Source organism: Monodelphis domestica, chromosome 4, assembly GCF_027887165.1.
Source record: "Monodelphis domestica isolate mMonDom1 chromosome 4, mMonDom1.pri, whole genome shotgun sequence".
Classification (NCBI taxonomy): domain Eukaryota; kingdom Metazoa; phylum Chordata; class Mammalia; order Didelphimorphia; family Didelphidae; genus Monodelphis; species Monodelphis domestica.
Genome location: NC_077230.1, coordinates 151,923,659 through 151,939,700, shown reverse-complemented (window position 1 = coordinate 151,939,700; position 16,042 = coordinate 151,923,659). Strand labels below are relative to the sequence as shown.

The 16,042-nt window shown below is 37.3% G+C and overlaps 1 long non-coding RNA gene across 2 annotated transcripts in view; it reads right to left on the bottom strand.

Annotated features, from left to right (window-relative positions):
* Positions 1-1,598: 1,598 nt before the first annotated feature.
* Positions 1,599-16,042, bottom strand: part of LOC130453698 (uncharacterized) — a 72,903-nt gene continuing 58,459 nt past the window's right edge. For both annotated transcript variants that reach the window (XR_008911199.1, XR_008911200.1), the window contains 2 exons: positions 6,062-6,207; positions 1,599-1,934 (listed from right to left, as the gene is read on the bottom strand). This is a non-coding gene — a long non-coding RNA (uncharacterized LOC130453698). The remainder of the gene's footprint in view (positions 1,935-6,061; positions 6,208-16,042) is intronic.

Here is a 16,042-nt window from a genome sequence, read left to right as displayed (position 1 = left end):
TAGAAGGACAAAAATATAATCCTTGCCACCACCTCCCCCAGAGTTTCCATTTTGTGGGAAATATAAAATATATGTACAGCTCTCGGGCTAAATAGATGGATCAAATAGAAGAAGATGAAATGTAGTAGGGAAACATGTAAGGTTTTATACTTGCATTCAAAAAATCAACTCTGCAAATGCAAGATGGGGCAGATATAGCCAGACTAAATTTTATGTGAAAAAAGATCTGGAGATTGCAGTGTACTGCCAACTCTTAGTGCTCTGATGGTATAATCTGAGGAACCCCCACCCCAAACTAATAAGCTCTTGAGATGCATTAAAAGAAGAATGTCCAAAACTAGGTATGGAATAGCATTGCTATTACTCTGCCTCGTTCAGAATATATTTGTTTGCAGTTCTATGTGCCACATTTTACAAATGGTCTTGGTCACCTGGAAATTATCCACAGAGATAGACAAACAGACTAATGGATGACCCTTAGCATATGTTCATGAGAATAGATTGGAGAAACTGGGATTTTTATCTGGAGGGGGAATGAAGCTCATTTGTGTAACACCTACTCGATGGGAGAAGCACTTTTTTCAATTATTTCATTTGACTCCCCATAAAAACTCTATAAGGTTGGTGCTATTATGGTGCTCATTTTTCAGTTGAGGAATCTGAGATAAACAGAGATTAAGTGACTTGTTTAGGGCTACACATCTAGTAATTGCCCAACGCTAAATTTGGACTCAGTAGCTCCTCACTCCAAACTCAGTGCTCCATCTATTGCACCATTAGCTGCCCCCTGAAGATAGAAATCTGCAGGAAGAGAGGCAGGAGAGCTGTCTTCAATATGTAGAATACTCTAATGTATATAAAAGATGATTCCGCTTGGACCCAAAGGGCAGAACCACTAGCAACAGGTAATGTTCACAAAATGGCACATTTAGAATTGATTTTTTAAAAAATATACTGAAAATTAGGATGACCAAAAATTAGATAAGGTCCCCTAAGAAAATAAAAGGATCTCTTCTTACAAAATATGTGTAATCATTTACTGGATATATTGGGGGGGGGCATGTCTTTTTATATTAGATGGCCTCTAACTCTGAGGTCTGGTTATTTTGTGAAGTTCATAAACACTAATAACAAGTTCTGTAGAAAATGTCCCTGGACGGTACTCTCCCTCTCCCTTTTGGAAGGCAAGATCTGCCTATTTCCTACTCTATAAAATATGGATAATGATAGCACCTGCCTCCCAGGATTACTGAAAGAATGAAATGAGACAATACTTTTAAAGTTCTTCTCAGATCTTAAAACACTATGGGTAGGTGAGGAGGTTGATGGTGGTAATAGTAGTAGTACTAGTAGTAGTAGTGATGGTCATTGTTGTGGTTGTCATCATCATCATAATATTCCTGATTCTTCCAGCAAAGATTTGTATAAATTTAGGGAATTCATTGAATCTTCCTTTGGTCTCAGTTTCTTCATCTGTGAAAGTATAAGAAAGCCTACTCTTCTACACCCATGGAATTGCTCTGAAGGTGAAGGAATTAAAAGGAAGTAACAAATGGCGCAGTTCTTTGAAAAACTAAATGACTCACAAAACCAAGGTGTTTCACGGCTGTGATAATACTAGGTTTGCCCACATTGCCAAACCACCCAGTGATATAAGAAGACTTTATTGAACTCTTGACCACTTGGCAGCACTGCAGGCTGGAACAGCTGACAGCAAGAATCGTTGGGGTCTTTGACTCCTAGCCCTTTGCCTGCACCACATGGTTGCCCTTAAAATCACGTCTCTCCAAGCAACTTCATGGAATGCTTGTGTGGTCGTGTTGGTCCTGCCTTTGGCCTCCTTCCAATCAAAGCTTTTACTCTTCCCTTTGGATTTGTGGCTAAGAATTTTATTTGTTGAATACTAGTTGGGTGTTTATCTTTCTCACTTTTTCCTGGAACAGAAATTGAATCATTGTTTTTTAAAGAGTTAATGATGTTTTCTGAGTATCCTTTGGATATAGGAACTCATTTCTTGAATATCATTAATTACTATAATTATCCCAAGCTACATGATATGATATTCATTCCATGCCCTTTCCCAGATGAGATGATTACAAAGGAAAATTTAGCTTCTATTGCAACAACTCTTTAGCAAATTTTGATACTGAAACCAATCTATTTAGATATTTTGGCTCTTTGATGATTCCAAATACTTTCTTTACTAATTCAATGAAGTCTTATTGGAATTCTCCATAGCAAAAGCAATGATAATAATTACATTCTTTTTTACATTTTCTTTAAAAATCTTTTTATTTGCAGAGATGACATGAGCATAAAATCTAAGTGGAATGAACCTTATTCATTACCATTAATAGTATATTAAATGGTATTTGCCTTGACCTCTTAAATACTTTTGAAGACCTATGAGCCATTTGCATTAATAGCATAGGTGGCATGTCAAGGGGTATAGATTGCTGAAATTGAATTACATCAATAGTTTTCTTGCCCATCGAGGTCCATTCAGGTTATAGCTATATTGGATGTCATCCACACTAAGAAAAATTGCAATGATTCACACATTTCTGTTCATGACTTAAATAAAATATGATGTCAGATTTTTCAGAATAGTATGGCCATCACAGAATAAGAAATAAAAATTAAAAATTGAAGTTTCAATCAAACTTGTTTTTCTCATAAATCATTTAGCTTTAAATTCAGCAGTATTAGCTCCTTTGACAGTTGTCAACATGTCATAGGCCCCAGGGGAATTTGTGACCACCATTTCTGAATTCTGAAAAAAAAAAGAAGCAATGATGTCTATCTATCAAGAGGCAAGGAGAGGGAATGATGAGGTTAAAAGGTTATGCTCAGTATGAGAGTATTCTACTAGTAAAAATAGCATTTCATCCATCAAGGTCAAGAGCAGGAGCCCAGAAAAGAATAATGGAACAACTTCAGCAGCATTATCTGTTCTCACATTTTGATTTTCATGCATGGCATTGCATTTCTTCCTTTGATTCTTATATATAATTCAATTTCAATATTTAGTGCCATGAACTATAAAGAAATTGGAATATTAAGGGGCACTATTTATATAAAGGAAATGCAAGCAAGTAAAACCTTAGTCAAAAACTTGGGTGGAGACAGTTTACTAAGGTCTCAAAAAAAAATACTTTTCATTGGTAAAGCTACTTAGTATTATTCTCCATTTTTTAAAGGCAGTCATATGGCTCAGCAGATATACTACTGAACCTCTAGTGCCTAGGCCTACCATGCTGGAATCAGGAAGACAAGTAAAAATCAATTCTTGAACACTACCTTAATGTCTAACTAACCTTTTGGTAAACCCTTACATAACTAAGTTCTGTCTGCAAGTTACTTTATCTCTGCCTGCCTCAGTTTCTTCTGTAAAATGGGGGTCAAAATTTTGACCTACCTCCAATTGTAAGAGTAAAATAAGTTATCTATAAAGTTCTTTGCCAACTTTAAAGCATTTTAAAGATATAAATAATATATTTATAAATATATATTTTATACATAAATGCTAATTATAATTAATATTATTTTAATCCTGCCCTTCACTAAGGGAGTTCACCCTCTGCCCATGCAATAAAATGCTCATTGATTATACATTCAAAAAGGGAGAAAATTAATGTTTTTTCATCCCAAATAGACTTCTAACAACAAGAAATTACTCAATTGAATGCTAAGGAAATCAGCATCCAAAGAAAATAGATGAGGAAAACAAGTAAACAAAAAATCTTTTCAACACCTTTGGAAATTTTATGCATTTGTTTTGTTTTTTTCTTCTTCACATTTTTCCAATGAGAAATAGAAAGCCATGGAGTTTAATGGCTGACTTAAGCTTTCAAACTAAGCCTTGCCTGAAAGTCACCTACTCCCTCTCCCCTCCACTATGAAATTTACAGGAGCATACAGACAGTCCTTGGGTTGGTTTTGGCTTTTGTTCCACCCCCTTATTTAACTGGTAGACAGATAGATATAGAGATAGAGGGAGAGAGAAAGAGAGAGAGAGAGAGAGAGAGAGAGAGAAATCTTTAAGAGCATCAGAGCATTTATTCAGACCCACAAATTGTTCTCCTTAATGGCATGCTCCCTAATGGTAAGGGGTCCCCAAAATAACTGTGTGGTATTAAGCTCTGTTTGAAATAAGTTTTAATAACTTAAAACTGGACAAAGATTTCTGGGTCAACCCTATATTCCAGCATTTTTGTTAACCTTCTTAGTTTCTCAACAGACACCTAAAAGAAGCTTCTTGGTTTCTCTCAACCACAAAAGATAAGGACAATTTAATCTAACCCATTGTTGGGCTCTAATTAAAAATGTACAATATGATTCCAATTCAGTGCTCCAGCTGAATATAGGAGGTTGTCTTGAAATCATTATTATCTTTAATAAAAAGAGGATCAGACACAGGGACAGTTTCATCCACAAGTTTAGACACTTTCTGGTAGGAAAAATAAGGACAGTGGACCCACCATGGAAATTGGCATTACTGTTGTGGTACTCAGAGATAGCATATAAGACTCTTAGCTGACTCTTTGAAGCCTTAAAGTGCATCAAGTTAAAAAATCACTGCATGAAAATCAAATTTCCTTTGGGCGATCAACTCTTCCAACTTTTCTAAGATGTCAGGGTTTTCTTTTTTTTTTTAATAAAGAAACACAGTTGGAAATAAAAACATTCCTTCCCCTCATCCTTCTCCCCTTGGGATTGTATATGCCATTTTGTCCATCTAGATATTCTCCTGTTAGGTGGTGACGCAAAGATATAAGCAAATCCGACTTATAAGAATGGACATGAAGGACAAAGAGAGAAAACATTTCTCAGATTGTAGTAAAAGAGTGGTAAAAACTAACCCTCTGAAATCATCAGTTTCCCATTATCCAAATCCTTGATACCTGATAACTTCATTAACAAAGAATATATAGTCTGAGTTTGGAAAAAGGTACAGGAACAAATGCAGAAATAGTGTTAGATTATGTATAGCAACACTAATTCAGTCTTCTGTGGGGTAAGTTGTTCCATCATCAAAAACCAACTGCAATAACTTAGGTAATTGAGATTCTGATGACTAAAATCCTAATCAACAAATATTTCTTGGGTTCCCACTGTGTATAAGGTACTGTGAGAATTTTGCTGTTCATCTGTGTTCTGCTCTGATGCCTATAATTGTGTTTTTTGTTTACTCATTTTTTCAGCCATGTCTGACTCTTTGTGACCCCTTTTGTGGTTTTCTTGGCAAAGATATTGGAAAGGTTTGCCATTTCCTTCTCTAGCTCATTTTACAGATAAGGAAATTGAGTCAAAGTTAAGTGATTTACCCAGGTTCTTCAATCTGGGTCAAATCACTTTCCCTCTATGAGGCTTCAATTTTCTCCTCAATAATCAAGGAGCTTTGCTGTGTGACCCTGGGCAAGTCACTTGACCCTCATTGCCTAGCCCTTACCACTCTCCTGCCTTGGAGCCAATACACAGTATTGACTCTAAGATGGAAGGTAAGGGTTTAAAAAAAAAAGTTTATTTAGTTCCTTTAAGTTTTGACATGACATTTGGGGTTAGGGGAAGAAGGGAAGGAAGGAAGAAGCTGGACAGCTTCAAACCTTCTTTCTGAACTACCTCCTCTCCCCACCCCAGACTATTCACACAGAGTGCTGGACCCAGAGTCAGGACAGTCAAAGTCCAGATCTGGCCTCAGACACTTACTAGTTGTGTGATTGTGGGTAAATCATTAACCTCCATTTGCCTCAGTTCACCCCACAGTAAAATGGGGATAATAATAGCATCTACCGTGCAAGGATGTTGTGAGAATCAAATGAGATCATGTTTGTAAAAATCACTTAGCACAGGGCCAGACACCTAGTAGGTGTTATATAAAAGCTCACTCCCTTCTATTCCCTTCCCATTCCACTCCCAAATTACCAAACCAGGCTCTTTTAAGCCAAGTGTGAAGAAAAAAATTACTCCTTATCAGTTTCAAAAGGAAGCTACTAAGAGCCCTCTTTTTCCACATGGGCAGTTTCACAAAAAAAGGGGGTCCAATCCCAAAAAAAGGCACCTTTCATGCAGCTTGCCCTGATGTGATAGGCGGGTCTTGTCCCAGGTGTAAAAAGGTCAATTCACCTCAAATGGTGTATATCAAGAAAATGTTGACCAAGGAAGTAGCATTTGAACTGAATCTTGAAGGTTAGATGGGACTTGGGTCTGTGGAGAGAAAGGGTTAGAATAGAGCATTCTTATAGCATAAATAAAGTCTTCCATTCATTCTTGTCCTGTGATTTTGTGGGGTACACGCAATGTGGAAATTCCCTCCACAGATGCCAATCGGGACCTCATCTGAGACGTATAATCTTAGAGTTATATGAGGAACTGCAAGGTTGAGGAGTTTACAGTGACTGCCCATGGTCACACAAACAGGATGTGGCCCGAAGCAGACCCAGGGATTCCTGGGTCCTCTATCTTCTGTATCACAATAGCTCTTGGACAAAGGATCATAAATGAAAGGATTGAGTTAGGAAACACAAGTCGCAGTCAGAGAAATAATAAATAAACCAATTTGGCTGTAACAGAGTGCTCATGGATACATAAGATTAAAAATCAGTGGGGCCCCAGAACAATATAATCAGAAGGGGTCCCCTTCCTTATAAATTCAGTATATTTAGGCCTTAAAATCATTCATAATTATGATTCATAATAAAGTTACCTTTAAATAAATTTTCAAATTAAAACAAAACATCTCTTTTGTTGTGTTATAGGGAATTTCTTCAAGTGAAAGAACTTTGAAATGACACCAAGCTGGCATCTCTGGAACTACTGCCCTTTTGGTGTTACATTGATCCAGCTTGTAATGCAGGGGAGGGAGGAGCAGGAGAAAAGGAAAAAGGAGGTTGTGTACCTCTGCAAATTGTTCTTTTGGAATGTCATTGAAGGTTTTTGAGCACTGTGTGCCAGTTTTCTAGACACATTTAAAAATCATTCATTTTTAGGAATTGTATAAATGTAGATTGTAATTTCTTTGCTTCTTTGATGTTTTTAATACTTGATTCATTTGCCTTATGACTAGACCATGTATCCCTGTGTAATTCCTACTCATATCCCTGTATCCTCCTGAGGGAGGGGAGTGTATTATTATTCACCTTGGGGCCAAGTGATTGTTTGAACTTTGATTTAAATTTGAGCAATTTTATGATAAGAAACTTGCTACCTCTCAGGATCCAGAATGTGTCATGAAGCTAGATGCCTGCAGAGACCACATGCTGTACCAGAAGATCCAGAGTGAACTTTGGGGTGTGAATTGAACTATGGGGGGTTGAAATACCTTTGTTTTGAATGTATACTCTCACATCAAAGGGGACTGCCCCCAAATTGGCATTTTGTCAACCTCATAATCATTGGTTTTGTTCTTTTTTTCCTTTTGTTCACAAATTATTGCAATTTTTAATTTGTGTTTCCATGATCCTTTTGGGGACACTGGTCTCCCAATAGGATCACAGGGGGATATGCATAATGGAGATTTTGAACCTTTGACTTAATTTCCCAGAAGTCCTTAGTATTTCCCAAAATTCCCTATAATCTCTCCTGCGTCTCCAGATTGGCAAGATCACATTGATATTTAACTGACTGTAATTCTGCCCACAACTTCTTTTTTCATGCAAACAGTCTTTCAGGTACTTTCTTTTACTTTAGTTATTATTAATAAAACTTTATAAAATATAATATTTAGTTATTGCATGTTAATTTTAATCTTTACAGAATCTAAACCTTGTAATTACTCCCTTAGCATTGGGGCAGAAGCCTCTTGTAGAATGCTATCATCCTAAACTAGAAACTCATTAGAATATTGCCATTTGGGTCTTTATTCTAAATGACACTCAAGTGACAGAGGATAAGATAATGAGGTTTCCCTTCGATATGCTTTTTAAAAAAACACTTTTCTTTGCATCACTCTCCAGCCATGTTCCCAATCTAATGTAAATTCAGTTTACCACAAGCTGATGGTCAACACTGAGCATACCCATTGTTAGTAGGTTGGTTGTCGTCCTTCATACTCAAAAAGGACCAAAATGGCAGTCATTATATCAATGGCAATGCACAGTGTAGCCAACTGTGACTGATCAGACCAATAGGACCTTGGAAGCGACAGAGCATGCACAAATAGCCCATATGAATATTTGAGACAGAGATGTCTCTAAATCTGTGGGTCCCACATTTCAAAGCAATTCTGCTTTGCTCAAAGAGCCCAACACCTTCTTTGATGTAGGGATACCACGCTGGAAAGGTCCCATTCCAGTGTCTCCCATGACTCACAATTGATACCAAAGTTCATCAGAGAGACCTTAAGGTGTCCTTGTAGTGTTTCTTCTGACCTTCGTGTGAGTTCTTTTCTAAAATACTCTTTCAAGCTAATGTATTTGGTATTTGAACAACATAGAAGTTCATTCAAGTTGTATTCTCTGCAACAGAATTTGAATGCTGAGCAGTTCAACTTGAGAAATGAACTCAGCATCCAGTATCTTATATTCAATGACCTTCAGAATCTTTCTAAGATAATTCAAATGGAAATGATTCAGTTTCCTAGTTTAGCTCTGGTAGACTAAGTTTCACAGGCTTACAATAATGAAGTCAGTCCAAGTATTAGGAAACTAACCACCAGTTACTACTCAGTTAGGTGGGCCAAGGCCATATTTATGTTGCCCCAATAGGCAGAAAGTAATGGGGTCATGACTATAATCAATCAGGCTGAATTGCCAAGTGATACAAGCTGTCCACACCAAAGCTTCCCTAGGATACATCCCAGATAGCTATAATTGGAACTGAGAGACTCCTGGATGGTGAGGATGACCAATGAAACCAAGTACAACAAAGAAAAAGACTTTAGGAAGATCAACACACTAAGATAACTTAGAATACATCCCCTACAATATATAACTATTTGTGGTGTTTAATCAATTGAAGAATTATCAGGTGAGAAAGAGCTCAAAGGAAAAAAAAATTCTACAAAACTTAGATCATTCAAATGGCTCACTGTGAAGTTCAATTTGCTGACTGCCTCCCCATCTCTTTACTGGTCAGTCTTCTCCCCCCATATCTCTCTCTCTCTCTCTCTCTCTCTCTCTCTCTCTCTCTCTCTCTCTCTCTCTCTCTCTCTCTCTCTCTCTCTCTCTCTCTCTCTCTCTCTCTCCTATTTCTTCTTCTTCTTCTTCTTCTTCTTCTTCTTCTTCTTCTTCTTCTTCTTCTTCTTCTTCTTCTTCTTCTTCTTCTTCTTCTTCTTCTTCTTCTTCTTCTTCTTCTTCTTCTTCTTCTTCTTCTTCTTCTTCTTCTTCTTCTTTCTCTTCTTTCTTCTTTTTTCTTCTTCCTCCTCCTTCCCCTCCAATTTGAATATTGGAGGAGACTGATAGAGCCATGCAATTCCTGAGGTTTTTTCTCCTTTGAAAATCTGTCGGGATGTCAAGTTCATACAAATGCTACCAGCTGTGGTTTAATCTCAGAAAAGTATGAAGCAATGAAGCTAAGCTTCCAGGAACACCAAATGGGGGCTCAACTTTGAGGCACAATTTGAAGATACTGATCAGCTATAATTTTTGTGGTTAATAGTATTTTGATTCTTGTAAATTAAAGTCTCCATCCTAAAAACATTTTTAAACTTTGACTTTTTTCTAGCATTTCTCAGTTCTGCTACCTATCTATTTCACAATTCCCTCAAGAATGGAAGAAAACCATAAGGGCATAGGTACCTATTCTAATATTTTATAAATAATTTTGATTCTTTTTAAAGAAAAAAATTATTCTTTTTAAAATAGCAAAACAATTACAGGACTCTTTTTCCTGAGATATTGCAAACATGTCAAATAATTTTACCATTACCTAATTTTTAATGAGTAAACTTAAAATAACTATACCGACATTATAGTTTCAATTGTGCCATTAAGTAACTGTGAATTGTTAGTTACATTTTTTAACCTTTCTGAGATTGTTTCAATATCTGCAAAATAATAATCTTCATTATGCTCCCATTTTCATTTCCATTTTGATCTTCAATCCTCACCTCTACCACACCTAACACAGTGCCAGGCACTTATATAGTAGTTGTTCATCTTTTATTTTAAAGAGGACCAATGACATCACAGGGTGATATCTTGACTTGCACATGAATTGGATTTAAGTGAGGCAGAGTCATCAGCCTCTCTCTCTCTTCCAGAGTCTTCAAAATCCAGGGTCAAGACAAGAGTCAGGATGCCTGGCAATTGCCTGAGATGCAGTGAATGGCCTTGGTATCTTTGATGTCTAACTAAGCTCTCAACATTTTGGAATGAATTGTTTTCATCTGCTCATCTGCCAGGAAGTCTTCACAAGTTTGAGGTAGACATCCTCACCAATTCACAGAGAGTTTGATTATCTTCAACCTGGTTTAATCTGTCTGCTAAGGAGGTTTTATCAAGATGTGGTAATGCCACGCTACCACTTTTTGGAGCTACACGTGAGAGCTGAGTGAAAGGTAGACACCAAAGGTGTATGAGCAGCCCTAAAAGGACTCTACAAGCCCTCACCCCAAAGGGGCTAGTCCTCCCGGAACACCTGGTACATCCTGCTTATATCCCACCCTACTCATATAGTAGACACTTAATAAGCGATCATTGAATCAAGCTGTTGGATTTAATGAGTTAGCCTGAGAATTTACGGACCATACAATAATGTTTTGGTTTCTGAACATCTGGTTTATAGGACAGACTTGGGGAACACAAACCATTTGGTAAGTTGGGGCCTACTTTATGTAAGATACAAAGAGGAACAGCTGAAGAGTTCAGATTATATGTTGAGTTCTGTTCCCCCACTGTCTTACTAATCCCAAAGTCCCAAAGGAAATAGAATTTTTAACAGAGCCTCCCCAGGATCAAGGAAAAGCAATCCATTATTTTCCAACCTGTATTAGCTGCCCTTATATATCTGAGTGCTATGAGAAACACCATGAATAATTCAGGTTATGCCCTCAGGGGTCAGTTCACCTCTTAGGATATAAAATAAGGACACCCACAAATTGATCAAGTTTATGAAGTTCTCTTTCTTCAGAATAATAAGCCTGCCAATTTTTTTTCCCAAAAATAGCAAACCATGCCAATAATATAGAGTAGCTAAATGGTGCCAGTTTGGCAGAAGTTTTCCTGTTTTCATTCATGCCAACTTACTTCCCTTGCAAATTACAATCAGGCATAAATATTCAGCCTTTGACATAGATCCCACATACCTGTATTTCAGACCAAAAGAAACAGAATATCATTTAAAAAAAGAAAGAAAGTAAAACCTCTCCCCAACTGCCACTGGATGATGAATCACTTAAGGCTTTTAGCCAACAAATGGATGTTGAGTTTGTAAAGTTGCAAATGATGTACAGTCAGATGAGAGGGAATAGGGATAACTGTCCAGTTTTCCTTTCTATCAGAGGTCTGGGGATTTATGGGGAGGAGAGGTGTTTTTTTCTTAATTTTAAAACACAATATTCATCACACTAAGAAAAAGTTAAGAAATATGATGGATATGGTGATTCCATAGTGTCCCAAAGGCTTCTACAGAAATGTACTGGCAGCTGCTAAGCAGATACTAATAACTCCCTGCAGATCTCAAATAAAAGAACCCCCCCCCCTTTTCTGGCCTGACATATTTTCAAAGGTATATGGTTAGAAAGAAGGAATGCTCCAAAAAGAAAATGTTATAATGGAACAGATTTTATGCAGGGAGCAGGACAGTGTCTCCAATTGAATCTCTGGAAAATGGGAGAGAATCTGAATTCAACGGTGCATAGAAGCAGTAATTGATTAAACGGTACTCTAATGGCCTCAGATAGTCAGTGTCCAAAAGTGTCTGACATTCTCTTTCCCAGGGGCTGATGGCACACTGAAAGATCTGGCTCATTGACCATAAAATAATATTCTAGGTTGCAGAAACATAAGAAAAAAGACAGTGTCCTTGCTCTCTAAACGGACCCTCAATTGAGAAAAAAAAGATCGAGTATGAAACATTTGCCAATTATCTCCAACATCATTCAATCAAGGTCCAGAAAAGTTCATGGAATTTCACAGGGTCACACAGTAAGTTGGGTGATAGAAATAATCCTTCAGATCCTAGTTGCCTAACAGGTAACGTCAGGAAGCACTTAGCACAATGCTTGGCACATAGGAGGTATTTAATAAATGCTCATTCTCTTCCCCTCCCTTCCTTTCCAATAGACCACACTAACTCAAGTCTTCTTGCCTCTGACTTTGTTGTTCTGAGCCTTTAGATAACTGATAGTTGACATTGTCACAACATGACAAGGATGGGCAGAGAGGTTTGGTTGCATGTTATGCTATTACCAGAAACAGAACGCCTTAATGTCAGCTTGGCCTTGACATGGTGTCAGATACCTGCCTGGAGACAGGGATTACAGAAAAAAAGGGGGAACTCTACTAAGTAGCCATCAAAATGGGAAAAGATGGTATTGCAAAATCTTAGCCAATGGCTATTCTAAAGCCAAGTTAAAATTAAACGATGGAATCCTACCACTTGGAGACTGCCAGCCCTATCAGGACACACTTGGATTCTAGTCTTATCTTAATTGCCAACTTGCTGTAAGCAATTCCCTTAACTAATCTCTCTGTGAGGGAAAGGACCTACTTGTACAAAAATATTTATAGTAGCTCTTTTTATGGTGGCAAAGAATTGGAAATTGAGGGATGTCCATAAATTGAGGAATGGCTGAACAAACCATCGTACATATTGTTGATGAGATATTATTGTGCTAAAAGAAATGATAAGCAAGATGATTTCAGAAAAAAGCGGGAAAGATCTGCATAAACTGATGCAGAGAGAAATAAGGAGAACTGGGAGAACACTAATACAGTAACAGCTATATTCTAGAATGCACAACTGTGAAAACTTCGCTACTCTCAGTAATGTACGGATCTGGTACAATCCTGAAAGACTTATGATGGGGAATGCTATCCACCTGCAGAGAAAGAACAATTGGATTCAGATGCAGATCAAAGCAAACCAGCTTTCACATCAGTGTATTTTTTACTTTATTTTGGGATTTTGGTTTTGTATGAGTGCGCTCTTAAAACAATGACCATTATGGGAGTGTATTTTGCATGATAATAATTTTTAATTAAAAAACTAGTCACCCTAGGTCTCAGCTTCTCCATCTTTGAAACAGGCATAACGACGACACTGATCCAATCTATCTCAGAAATATTTTGAAAGGATAAAATAAGATCATGTACACAAAAGTCCTTAGAAAACTTCTAGTTAAGCAAAGTATTATATGCTCTATGAACGTCTTACCTACCCTGATACTTCTGTAGGGCATAAAAGTGAGCTTCAAGGGCTATGCCAAAAACATACAAATGCTAGAAAGTAACTGTCAAAGTCTCACAAAGTTTAACATAGGCAAGGATACTCAAAAGAATATGGAACTCAGTGGAAGCTATCAGGAATATCTCTATCACTGATCTCATGACACAGTATCATCCCAACCCAAGCCCTTTGGTGTGTGTTGTGCCTTAAGACCCACAGCAGCCTTCACACAGACCACTCAGTGAACAATATTCTCCAGACAGACAGACATATCACAGAAGGCACAAGCACAAACACACCCATGGAAGACCTCCTAGATAATCATATTGGCTAGAGCATCACTGCTTTGACACATTGAGATCTGCTCTAGCTCTGGGTGGCTCTCCTTCAGAATGGTCAGCTCTACAAATAAGGTCTACTGTAGCAACGCCATACCAGAAAAAAAGCCTGAAAGGATGAGTGAAGCTGATGCCCTAGAGAGGGTTATTGATGATAATATCTGCCTTTTTTGTTTCACAGATTAATTACCTGCCTTGCCTTGTGCTGGAAATAATACCAAGTTGGGAAGTCTTTGAGGATAGGTATAGTTACTTCATTACCACCCTTAAAATAAAAAAGACAACCTTTTTTTGGTCAGAGATTATTGACAACGGAAAAGAATTGTTGAAAATGAATATTCAGGAATAATAATGCTTTAATACTTCAAAGTTCTATGATTCTGTCAGTATGAAACTCCCTATAATGAAATGGATTACATTTCCCTTTCCTTGTGAGTTGTATGAATCAAAGACATTTGCCTCTTCTACCAATGACTGAGTCTGTCTTTCAAGGACTAGAGATCTTGTGTGTTTGGAGAAGCCCAACACCAGAAAAGACATAGTCTTTAGCCCATGCAATTCACAAATATTTCCTATGAAAGCAAAGAGGGGAACACAATTGATTTGGTATAGGGAGTCCTACATTGACAGAAGCTTCGAACTTTGAAGCATTAAAGAGTTATTATTACCTAATAATGATTTTCAACCATTTTTAATTGCCAATAGTCCATTACCTTGAAGAGCTCATATTTTTTTTCTTTAGATGGTGATAATGGTGTAACATGTACAGAAGAACACACAATCAAGCATCATAGTATTATACATTTGATGATAGACAAGAGCTTGAAAGTCATCTAGAACAACATCTTTCCCCCTATTTTATAAATGTAGAAATTGAGGTGAAGAGAGCTTAAGTTGCCCAAGGTCATAGGTAAAAAATGTCAGAGACAGGATTTGAATCCCCATTGGGGACACAAACTAATGAGTAATTATGCTATCAATTTTGTGCCAGTTGCTCAAAAAAGCATAGAGAATACAAAATTAACCTCACTCTCCCATATTCCATTTCAGAATCAAAGAAAATTTTATGATCATAGAAGTTTTAAATTAATTACTGTCTCCAGAAAAAAAGAAACAAAAGGAATATTCCCAGAAATTTCTTCCAGAAAAAAAGTCAAGAAGAAGGGAGAGTTGGGGTATTTTTTTTCATCTCCACATAATTCAATAGCACATGTTTTCTAATTAGGGCAAGATGGGAGTATAGAGGGAGAAGAGCTATCCAGGAAAGGGCAAAATACTTCCCCAGTTAAGATCCAACATTGTAAATTTCAGCTTTAAAAAAATCTTTCTTTTGTACTTGATACATAAGCACATTAATGTATGATGAATATGCCCTCCACCTCTTCAATGTATGACATTACTGAAACAAGATCATAATAAACTATTTACCCTGTGCTACTTCATTGCCGTGACATTAAAAGGCTGCAAGTACAGGGGTAAATCATTTTTGGCCTTCTGGCTAAAGTTGTGAACTAAGAACAGGGACTCAAGTTCTTTCCTAGCCTTACTAGAGTACTGGTGTCTTTGTACCTAGACAACCAAATTTAACAGTTACGGCACCATACACAATTTTATGCATATATGTGATTTTCCAATAAACATAATTGTGTTTCTTGTTGAGTTGCTTTTCCAGTCATGTATGATTCTTCATGACTCCATTTGGGGTTTTCTTGGCTATGATATGAGAATGGTTTGCCATTTCCTTCTCCAACTCATTTTACAAATGACAAAATTGAAGCAAACAGGGTTAAGTGACTTGAGCAGCATCACACAGCTAAGTGTCTGAAGTGAGATTTGAACTCAGGAAGATGAATATTCCTGACTCCAAGCCCAGAACTCTATCCACTGGGAACTGCCCCACATACAAATAGATTTGTCTTCAGATCTAAAATCCAAACATTCTCTTCTCCCTTCAAGTATCCCACTAATCCATCTCTAGTCCCACCCCCCACAACTCTCCCCCGCCTTTGCAGAGGACTTGGCCCCGTGATGAATTAAGAAAATAGCAGTCATTTGCTCTGACTTAGAAGAAAGGGAAAAAAACTAAAACCCTCTTCTTTCACTATATGTCTCAAAAATTCTTGGTATCGTCACCTTCTCTCCTTTCTCACTCTAGTCTCTGAGGGAAAAGATGGTCCAACTTTGCAAAAGTCAACCCTTCTACTTGTAGCCTTGATTCTATCACTTCCCCTCACCTCCAATCTGCTCCTCCCTACTCAGGATGATAGTACATTCCCCCTGAAATTATTGTATCTATTTTGTATAAACTATGCAATCATTTATACATGTACATCATGTTTCCCCTAGTAGAATGTAAGCTCATTGAAGTTAACAGT